Source organism: Gorilla gorilla, chromosome 2 (genome assembly GCF_029281585.2).
Source record: "Gorilla gorilla gorilla isolate KB3781 chromosome 2, NHGRI_mGorGor1-v2.1_pri, whole genome shotgun sequence".
In the NCBI taxonomy this organism is placed as follows: domain Eukaryota; kingdom Metazoa; phylum Chordata; class Mammalia; order Primates; family Hominidae; genus Gorilla; species Gorilla gorilla.
The window spans coordinates 68,446,822-68,458,051 of NC_086017.1; positions in this window are offsets into that span (position 1 = coordinate 68,446,822).

Below are 11,230 nucleotides of genomic sequence, written 5' to 3' on the forward strand. Positions count from 1 at the left end.
AAATAAACTTTATTATTTTTAAAAACAGTTTTAGATTTAGGGAAAAGTTAACAAGATAGTACAGAGAGTTCTCTTATACTCCACACCCAATTTCCCCGTTATTAACACCTTACATGTATGCAGCTGTACGTGTGAGTTGTATGGTGCATTTGTTACAATTAATAGACCATATTGATGCATTATTACTAACTAAAGTGCATACTTTATTCAGATTTCCTGAGTTTTTACCTAATGTCCCTTTTCTGTTCCAGGATCCCTCCAGAATAATACATCACATTCAGTCATCATGTCCCCTCTGGCTGCCTTGGCTGTGACAGTTTCTCAGGCTTTCTTTGTTTTGGATGACTCGCACAGTTTCTTAGAGTCCTGAGGCCCATATTCTTTTAGGTTGAGCTCACACCCATGCTGTTCCTTTAGCCTGGACTGCCTTCTTCTTACCTTCCTGGCAAAGTCCTCATTCTTCAAGGGCCAAGTCAGAAGGCTTCAGGGCTTGGTCCTTAGGGCCAGTTCTTGGACATCTTCTCTTCTCTCTGTACACTCTCAGAGCTTTAAAGAGAACTCTAAGCCAACATTCCCCTAATGCATTATATATTTTCAATCTTGACCGTACTTCTGAGCTTTGACCTTGTCCAATCAGCTACCTGACATCTCCACTTGAAAGTCTAATAGGCACCTGAAACTCACCATGGCCCAAACAGAACTCTTGACACCCCAAGCCTCCAACATGTGTCTCCCCTGTCTCCCAGATCTCAGCACATGGCTCTACTCTGACCCTGTTGCTCAGACCAGGAGGCTGGGAGTCTTCCTTGCCCTGTCTTCCTGCAACCCCACAGTTGTCTGATCTTCCAAGCCTGGTGAGTCCACCTTCTAATGAGTTTCTGGAGTCCATCCACTTCTCCCAGGCCTCCATGCCACCACCCTAGCCTGAGTACCACTGAATGCCTGGATACCAACAGTAACTTGTTCTCTGTATTAGTCAGTTTTCACACTGCTATAAAGATACTACCTGAGACTGGGTAATTTATAAACAAAAATGTTTAATTGGCTCACAGTTCCAAATGGTTGGAGAGGCTCCAGGAACTTAAAATTACAGTGAAAAGTGAAGGGGAAGCAAGGCACATTTTACATGGCAGCAGGAGAGACAGAGAGAGAGTGCATCCAAGGAAGTGCCACACTTTAAAGCCATCAGCTCTTGTGAGAACTCACTCACTGTCACAAGAACAGCATGGGGGAATCTGCCCCCATGATCTAATCACCCCCCACTAGGTCCCTCCCTCGACATGTGGGGATTGCAATTTGAGATGAGATTTGGGTGAGGACACCGAGCCAAACCATATCACTCTCCTTCAAGTCGTTCTCCACAAAGACTCCAGATTGAGCTTTTAAAGCGTAACTCAGACCCTGATTCTGCCATCCTTGGAACCCTTCTGTGTCGTGTTTTCCCTTTGCATTGGGGACTCAAACCCACATGCCTTCACCAGGCCTACAAGGCCTCTGCAGCCTGGCTTCTCCCTGCCAGCCTCTCAAATTCCATCTGTTTGTTCCTTCCACTGTGCAAGGGCTTGGATACCTCAGTGAACACAACAAAGGCCTCTGTTCTTGCAGTGTTCACGTTCACATTCTAGAGTGGGAGATAGACAATAAGCATGATGAATAAGTAAGGTAGACAGTGTGGAAGGAGACCAGAGAGACGCCGGGAAAAAGGGAGTGTAGAGAAGGGAAAGGCGGTGGCTGGTGGCAAGTGGGGACCACCTGTGGTCATAAATAGATGCTCAGTTCAGACGGGTCTCAATGGGAAGATAAGACATGGACACAGACTTGAAAGAAGCTGAGAGTTAGCCAAGCAGACGTTCTGGGGCAGGGTCAGCAGTTAATGCAAAGGTTCCGAGCTGGGCTGTGCCCGGCATATTCAGGAGCAGCAAGGAGGTCAGGGTGGCCAAAGTGGAGGGAACACAGGGGCAGTCACATGAGAGAAGGTCAGTGAGGAGACAGGGGCCAACTTCCTCCATGCCTCATACTCCAACCACTGAGAACTCTCTGGGTTCCCTGAAAGCCATGGCTTCTCTCAGCTGCCAGCTTCTGCAGGAACTGTTCCCTTCACCTGGGAAGCTCCCCCCTTCTGCCTGGCTCACTCCTTCTCATCCTTTAGGTCTTGGCAGAAATGCTACTTCCTCAGGGAGGTGCCCCTCAACCACGTGCTCCCATAGCACGCAGACTTCCCCTATGTTAATACTTCCCACCGAATTATGACTCTTTCAGCCCTGCTTCCTTCACCATACTGTACTTGCCTTGAAGTGGGATTGGGTTCTATTCACAGCTGTCTCCCCAGGGCCCAGCCTGGAGCTGTGCTTGGAGTGGACATTCAATAAAGACTTATTGATGGAATGAATGAATCAGTGAATGAGGGAATGCAGCCACATAAAGGCCTCTGTGCTGTATGGGAAAGTGGGTAATTCCCCAGAGAGTGAGTCAGGGCCAGAACCAGGGGAGGCCTCAGCTGTGGCCTGCTCAGGGATGATCAGGGTGAACTGAACTGCCTGGGGTCCTGGTATTTCCCCTGGGGGTTCCAATTTTGAACTCCACCACCAAGGAGGGGATAGAAGAGGGAGAGTGTTCGTGGTTTGGAAGTATCTTTTGTGTTTTTTAATGAAAGGTTTAAGGGAACAAGTAACCTTAATCTGTGGAAGAAAATTTCAAGACATAGAAAAAGGACCTAGTCTAGAGAATCCAGAAGGGATCTAAGCTGCTGCTCAGCTCTCTTCACACAGACCTGGGAAGTTGGGCTGGGTCCCAAGGGCAACATTAGCATCACAAAGCCAGAATTTCAGAAGGAGCAGCTCCCAGACCTGGAGTTCAAAGAAATGTTCCGTGCCTCGGGGATTTGACCCTGCCTAGGACTGGCAAATTGACTTTACTCACATGCCCCGAGTCAGGAAACTAAAATACCTCTTGGTCTAGATAGACACTTTCACTGGATAGGTAGAGGCCTTTCCCACAGGGTCTGAGAAGGCCACCGCCGTCATTTCTTCCCTTCTCTCAGACATAATTCCTCGGTTTGGCCTTCCCACCTCTATACAGTCCGATAACGGACCGGCCTTTATTAGTCAAATCACCCAAGCAGTTTCTTAGTCTCTTGGTATTCAGTGGAAACTTCATACCCCTTACCATCCTCAATCTTCAGGAAAGGTAGAACGGACTAATGGTCTTTTAAAGACACACCTCACCAAGCTCAGCCTCCAACTTAAAAAGGACTGGACAGTACTTTTACCTCTTGCCCTTCTCAAAATTAGAGCCTGTCCTCAAGATGTTACAGGGTAAAGTCCATTTGAACTTTTATATGGACGCACTTTCTTGCTCGGCCCCAACCTCATCCCAGACACCAGCCTTCTAGGCAACTATCTTCCAGTCCTCCAGCAGGCTAGACAGGAAATTCATCAGGCTGCTAATCTTCTCTTGCATACTCCAGATTCCCAGCCATATAAAGACCCTAGCTGGACAATCAGTTCTTAAGAATCTGACCCCTCAAACTCTACAACCTCGGTGGACTGGACCCCACTCAGTCATCTACAGTACCCCAACTGCCTTCTGCCTGCAGGACCCTCCCCATTGGGTTCACTGTTCCAGAATAAAGCTGTGTCTATCAGACAGCCAGCCTGATCTCTCCTCTTCCTCCTGGAAGTTGCAAGTGCTCTCCCCTACTTCCCTTAAACTCACTCGCATTTCTAAGAGCAGTAATAACGCTTATGAGCCTAATACATCCCTTCATTCTATTAGGTCTATTCGTCCTTAACCTACTTTTTGCAACAGGGCTTTATACAGTCACCCCCACTACTTGGACTGCACCCCAAAAACTTGTCATCCCTACTATCTGCTGTCTAGTCATACTCCTATTCGCCGTTCTCAACTACTTGTAAATGCCCTGCCCTTGTTTACACTGCTGGTTTACACTTTTCCTCCAAACCATCATAACTGATATCTCCTGGTTTTACCTCAAACCACCACCCTTAAGTCTCTCTTGAAGTGGATAGAAGATCTTCAGTGGCAAGGTACACTCCAATTCTTCTAACCTGATGAAGTCCTTTTTTTTTTTTTACTTTTCTACTCACTCTTATCCTTGCCCCTGTTCTCCAGTCGCTCTCTACCCTTCCCTAATTACCTCTAACATGCTATCAATCTCACTCACTCCCTCCTCACCATTTCTAATCCCTCCTTAGCGAACAATTGCTGGCTTAGCATTTCCCTTTGTTCCTGCTCTTACACAGCCGTCGGTGCCCTACAGGTTGACTGGACTACCTCTCCCTCTCCCTGCACCTCCGAACCTCCTTTAATAGCCCTCATCTTTACCCGCCTGAGGAACATCTTTACTTTCTGGATGGATTTGTTGAGAACTGCCCAGACATTTTGCACCAACAAGCTGCCACACTTATCCGCATCTACTTACGGCACTTTCTCCTTATGTCAATTCCACCCCTCCCCCGCCCCCACCATATTTGGACCCCTCACAACACAAACTACTATCCCTGTTTCCTCTCCTTTGTGCATCTCTCGGCAAAGACCCACCAGAATTCCCTTAGGTAACCTTTCACCTTCTCTATGCTCTTTCCCTCTTCATCTCCAAAGCCCAACTATGGACATTACCAAAACCATTAGGGGCTTTTCAGCTCCGCATTACAGATAAGCCCTGTGTCAATACTGACAAACGTAAAAACATTAGCAGTTACTATTGCTTAGGAAGACATTTGCCCTGCATTTCACTCCATCCTTGGCTACCTTCCCCTTGTTCTTTGGACTCTCCTCCCAGCCCCCCTTCTTGTTTACTTATACCCAACCTCATGAATAGCAGTGAAAGATTGCTTGTAGGCACTTTCTCATACACCATGAAAATCGAACCTCCCCCTCTACCCAGTTGCCCCATCAATCCCCAGTACAACCTCTAACAGCAGCTGCCTTCGCTGGATCCGTAGGAGTCTGGGTGCAAGACATCTCTTTTGGTGCTCCCTCTCATCTTTTCACTTTACATTTCCAGTTTTGCCTTACACAAGGTCTTTTCTTCCTCTTTGGCTCCTCCACCTACATGTGTCTACCTTGTTAATTGGACACGCACATGTACACTAGTTTTCCTTACCTCCCCAAATCAATTTGCAAATAGGACCGAACAGCTTCCTGGTCCCCTGATGACACCAACACTTCACTGTTGTTTTGTTTTTCTTATTATTAATATAAGAAGACAGGAATAGGCCTTCACTTACTCACTGCTGAAAAAAGAGGACTGTATATTTTCAAATGAAGAGTGTTGTTTTTACCTAAATCAATCTGGCTTGATATATGACAACACAAAAAAACTCAAGGATAGAGCCCCAAAACTTGCCAACCAAACAGATAATTACGCTGAACCCCCTTGGACACTCTTTAATTGGATGTCCTGGGTCCTTCCAATTCTTAGTCCCTTTAATACCTGTTTTCCTCCTTCTTTTATCTGGACCTCGTGTCTTCTGTTTAGTTTCTCAATTCACACAAAACAGCATCCAGGCCATCACCAATCATTCTGTATGACGAATGCTCCTTCTAACAACCCCACAATATCACCCCTTACCCCCAAATCTTTCTTCAGTTTAATCTCTCCCACTCTAGGTTCCTACACCTCCCCTAATTCCACTCGAAGCAGCCCTGAGAAACATCGCCCATTATCTCTCCATACCACTTCCAAAAATTTTCGCCACCCCAACACTTCACCACCATTTTTTTTTGTTTTTCTTATTAATATAAGAAGACAGGAATATCAGGCCTCTGATCCCAAGCTAACCCATCATATCCCCTGTGACCTGCACATTTACATCCAGATGGCCTGAAGCACCTGAAGATCCACAGAAGAAGTGAAATTAGCCAGGTCCTGCCTTAACTGATGACATTCCACCATTTGATTTGTTTCTGCCCCACCTTAACTGATCAATTGATCTTATGACAATACACCCTCCCTGCCCTTGCGATAATGTATATTCCTCTGCCCTCAAGAAGGTATGTTGTAATAGTCTCCCCGCCCTTGAGAATGTACTTTTTAAGATCCACCCCCTGCCAATAAAAAATTGCTCCTAACTCCACCGCCTATCCCAAACCTATAAGAACTAATGATAATCCCACCACCCTTTGCTGACTCTCTTTTCGGACTCAGCCCACCTGCACCCAAGTGAAATAAACAGCCTTGTTGCGTGCGCACACACACACACACACACAAGAAATGTCGCTTGCACACCTGCCAACCCCCTTCCATGCAAGACTTGTTGGAAAATAAGGCCAACCTGTATCCAGTGGAACCTCAGTGGCCAAGGCAGAGGCCTCTCTCCCTTCAATGGTTGGCATTTGGTGAGCGAGACAATCTCCACCTAGATCATTGCTGATGCATTACTGATAACTGATAGTCTTTTCCAAGGACGATGCTGAAAAATATGGCCAACTGTCATTTGTTCTCACCGTTTCCAAATCGGGAGATGCTGGCTTAATTATAATTTTGGTTAGTGAAAGTTAGCAGACATAAATTCCAGAGGAAATACTATTGTGTAATGTACAATATGCCCCAATACAACTGGGCACAACTCAATCTTCCCTGAGGCAAAGACATCTGCATTCCTCCTGTCCTTCCTGTGGCCTCCGCCTGACTCTTTTTCATGTCCTGATTGTTGAGAAAAACCTCTTGGCATTGGTCACTGGTGGCCTCAATGATCCTATCCCCAAATCCTCCTCTTCACCAGTTTGTCCTATTGCTTCTCCTAGAGGCTGAGACCTCAATGTGAAAGTGTCAAGGAGAACAACCATGGGCCCAATCCACATCTGCCATAGTCTTCCCCATGCACCGAGGAGCATTTAAGGGACCTTGCTTTATTTGTTTTTAAACATTTAAAAATTGAGGTGTAGGCTGGGTGCGGTGGCTCACGCCTGTAATCCCAGCACTTTGGGAGGCTGAGGTGGGCAGATGGCGTGAGCTCGGGAGTTCGAGACCAGCCTGGTCAACATGAAGAAACTCCGTTTCTACTAAAAATACAAAAAATTAGCCGGACCTGTTGGTGGGTGCCTGTAATCCCAGCTACAAGAGAGGCTGAGGCAGGAGAATCGCTTGAACCTGGGAGGTGGAGGTTGCAGTGAGCCCAGATCGTGCCACTGCACTGCAGCCTGGGTGACAGAGCCAGACTCCATCTCAAAAAAAAAAAAAAAAAAATTGAGGTGTAGCATAAAGTCCATTGTGCAGCTCAGTGAGGTTTTATATATGTGTTCACGCACATGACCACCTCCAAGATCAAGATATAAAACAAGATTGGCTTGCTTTATATCTTGATATATATGACAAAATATATATCAAGACTGAGTGCACCCCAGTCAATACCTACTTTCTCCCAGGGTAAGAGCCATTCTGGCCTCTGTCACTACAGATTCGTTTCTCTTGCTCTAGAACTTCACATCAATGGAATAATAAAATGTGCTCATTTTGGCCTGGCTTTTTTACTCAGCCGTGTGTTTGAGATTCATCAGTGTGGCTGCCTGTGTCAGTAGTTCATTCCTCTTGATTTCTGACTTAAGTATTCCATTTGGTGGCTATGTCACAGTTTGCTGATACATTCTCCTGAGAATGAACATTTGGATGGTTTCCAGTTTTTGGCTATCACTCCTAAAGCTGCTATGAACAACTTTCCATGAATTTTTCGGTCAAAATGAGTGCTCATTTCTGTTGGGCAGATATCCAGCAGTGGACTTGGGGGATCATAAGTAGGTGAACGTTTAGCTATAGTGGATACTGCCAACAATGATTGTGTCACTTTGTATTGTACTTTTGACATCTTTACAACATAGATTTTTGGGGACACATTCAGGTCACTCCCATACACAATGCTTTGGATTGGCAGGGAGGAGGGAGGTGTTAGCAAAATTGCATCGCTGATAAACACAGATGGGCCTGAATTCTGAATTTGGATCTCAGGGTATTTGTCCTCAAAATCTGGAGTGAATCAGTTGGAGGTATGTCTCTAGGCATCTTTATTTACACCTCCATTAGACTGTAAACACTATGAGAATAGGAATTGTAACTTATTTCAGGGATGTGTCTGCAATGCCTAGCACAGTTCTTGGCACATAGGTGCTTTGTAAACAAAAATTAATAAATTATTAACTTAATAATTGTAGCAAACAGCTATCGAGCACATTCTAGTGCTAGGCACTGTGACATGACTACCGATATGGTCTCATTTAAACCTCATGAAAGTCCTCTGAGATTAGGGAAGAGTGAAGTTCTTGTTTTACAGATGAGGAAGGAAGCTGAGGCCTTCGGCAGGTTAAGATACACAGCTGGATGGAAATAAAAAAATAAAAAAGATACACAGCTGGCAAGTGGCAGCTTTGTAATTAGACTTGAGGCAGTCTGACTCAGGAGCTTTCGTGTGTGTGTGAGATGGCAAGAGCCTGCACCCATTTTACAGAGGAGGAAACTGAGGCTCAGTGAGGTTAAGGAACCCTTCTCCCTGGAGTCAGCTGGGCCAGCCTCCCTACCTGGCTTATTCTTAAAGGTTGAATATATGTAATGCAGAGCCCTGGCTGCTGCCCTCCTCTACAACCTCCACTCTCTGGAGCCCACAGCCACTGGATGTCACAACGCTCACCCCAAGCCTCCACCTCAGTGCTTCACTCTCACAAAGCCACCCTGTTGTGAGGTGACGCCTGCCACCTCTCTTTTCCATCCCCAGGGATGGAGAGAATCAGACCCAGCAATCCTTCCTTTAAAGTGCTGGGCTCTGTTTGGAGCAGGCGCCCAGCCCTAGGACTTGTTCCTTTGCAGGGGTCCACTTACATCACATGGGTGTTGAGTTCTCAGTCGAGGTGCAGTAATGAGGGCACTGTTTTCTATCAAAGGAGGCCTCTACAGTTCTGGTCTCCAGGGCCTTCTCACGCCTCCATTCATTCAGCCCCTTAGGTCTCAGAGACCCAGAAAACTGCCTTCCTGGAACTCAAGCTGAGGCCCTGGGTGGGAGCCACCCACCCCCCAGCAGGCAGCAGCAGCAGTCTTTTTTTCCATACCTGGACTTGGTGCGTGGGTTGTTTCATTCCCCTTAAATGCTTGCAAAATAGTTCACACAAGTAATACATAAATCCACTGCTACTGTAAACATTCGGAACAACTCAGTTGCATACAGATTTTAAAAAGTAATATTTCTCCTTACTGTCCCAGCCATGCCCCAATCTCACCCCTTTCCCTGAGTCATCACTCTTTTTGATGCTGCATGTGTGAGTTTTGTCATTTTTCTGCAGCTTCCTTTTTAAACTCTGTGGTATGTCTTGGAGATATTTCTGTGTTGGTATATGTAGATCCACCTCACTCTTCTGATCTACTACAGTGTAAACCGCAGTGTGATGCCCCATAGTTGTTTTTTTTAAACCATTACGCTTTAGTTGGACATTTAGGTTGCTTCCAATTTTTCTTTTCTTTTTTTTTTTTTTGAGACGGAGTTTTGCTCTTGTCGCCCAGGCTGGAGTGCAATGCTGAGATCTCGGCTCACTGTGACCTCCGTCTCCCAGGTTCAAGCGATTCTCCTGCCTCAGCCTCCCGAGTAGCTGGGATTACAGGCATGTACCACCACGCCCGGCTCATTTTTGTATTTTTAGTAGAGATGGGGTTTCACCATGTTGGCCAGGCTGGTCTCAAACTCCTGACCTCAAATCATCCGCCTGCCTCAGCCTCCCAAAGTACTGGGATTATAGGCATGAGCCATCGCACCCAGCCTCAATTTTTCACTATTACAAATAATTCTACTCCAAACACCCTTATGCTTGCTGCCTTTCTGTCCACATGGGTGAACATTTCTCTAGGGCAGACACTGGGAAGTGGAAATGCTAGACCAGGAAGTACATGTATTTAAGTTTTAGTAGATGCTGCCAAATTATCTTCCAAAATGGCTGCATTTTCCATACTTGCCATCCGTGCCTGAGATTATGGGATTGTCCACACCTTCAGCAAGGCTTTATGTTATGAATCTAGGTTTGTCTCCTGAAAACTAATCTCTAGTGTTAGAAGTTGGGATAGTGGTTGCCCCTGTGGAGGGCAATAGTGGATGGGAAGGGGCAGGAGGGACTTCCAGGGTGCTGTTGATATTCTGTTTCCTGATCTGAGTGGTGGTTACACAGGTATTTTCAGTTTCTAAAAACGTGTTAAGTGGTATACTTAAAACAAGTGCACTATTTTTTTTTTTTTTTTTTGAGACGGGATCCTGCTCTGTCACCTAGGTTGGAATGCTGTGGTGTGATCTCAGCTTACTGCAACATTTGCCTCCTGGATTCAAGTGATTCTCCTGCACCCAGCTAATTTTTTGCATTTTTAGTAGAAATGGGGTTTCACCATGTTGGTCAGGCTGGCCTCAAACTCGTGACCTCCAGTGATCCTCCCGCCTCAGCCTCCCAAAGTTCTGGGATTACAGACATGAGCCACAATGCCCAGCCCAGGTGCAGTATTAAATATGCATGTTATTCTTTGGCAAAAAGTTCAATTTACCCCCCACCCCTGCAATTTAATGGGTGATAGGACAATATCCCATGATTATTTCATTTTGGAGATTGAGCCTTCTTTTGATATTTGGCCTTCTGGATTCCTTCTTCTGGGTCTTTTGATAGTGCTTTGCCTGACAGGGGAAACCCTTTTTCAGAAAGGGGAAAAGGGGCTTGACTGTTTTCTGAGCATCTACTATATAGATGCTCTCGAATCCTCACAGCAACCTTTCAGGGTAGGTACTGTTTACCCCATTTTACAGACAAGGAGGTGAGGACTCAGAGAAGACCTGCCCGAGGTCATAAAATATCTGACTGCAGAGTCCTACCTTCCTCTCTGTCTTTTAAGTGACAGCTGCTCATGCAACAGGCTTTGGGCTACCCATGCAGCAAGCATGATCTTAACTAACCCCTGCAACAGCCCAGTGTGGCAGCTATATCGTCATCCCATTTTACACATGAGAATAGTGAGGCTCAAAAAAGTTTGAGTGAATTTTGCTCAGCTCCTTCAGTGATGGAGCAGGTTTGAGCCCAGGTCAGCCTGGCTCCAAAGCTGGGACAGGGAATTGGATAGAATGTTCTGCGAGGATGGATATGTTCACTGTCTTTCTGATAACATGGTAGCCACTAGCTACATGCGACTATTTAGCACTTGAGATGTGGCTAGTGCAACTGAGGAGCTGAAATTTTAGTCTTATTTAATCATAATTAA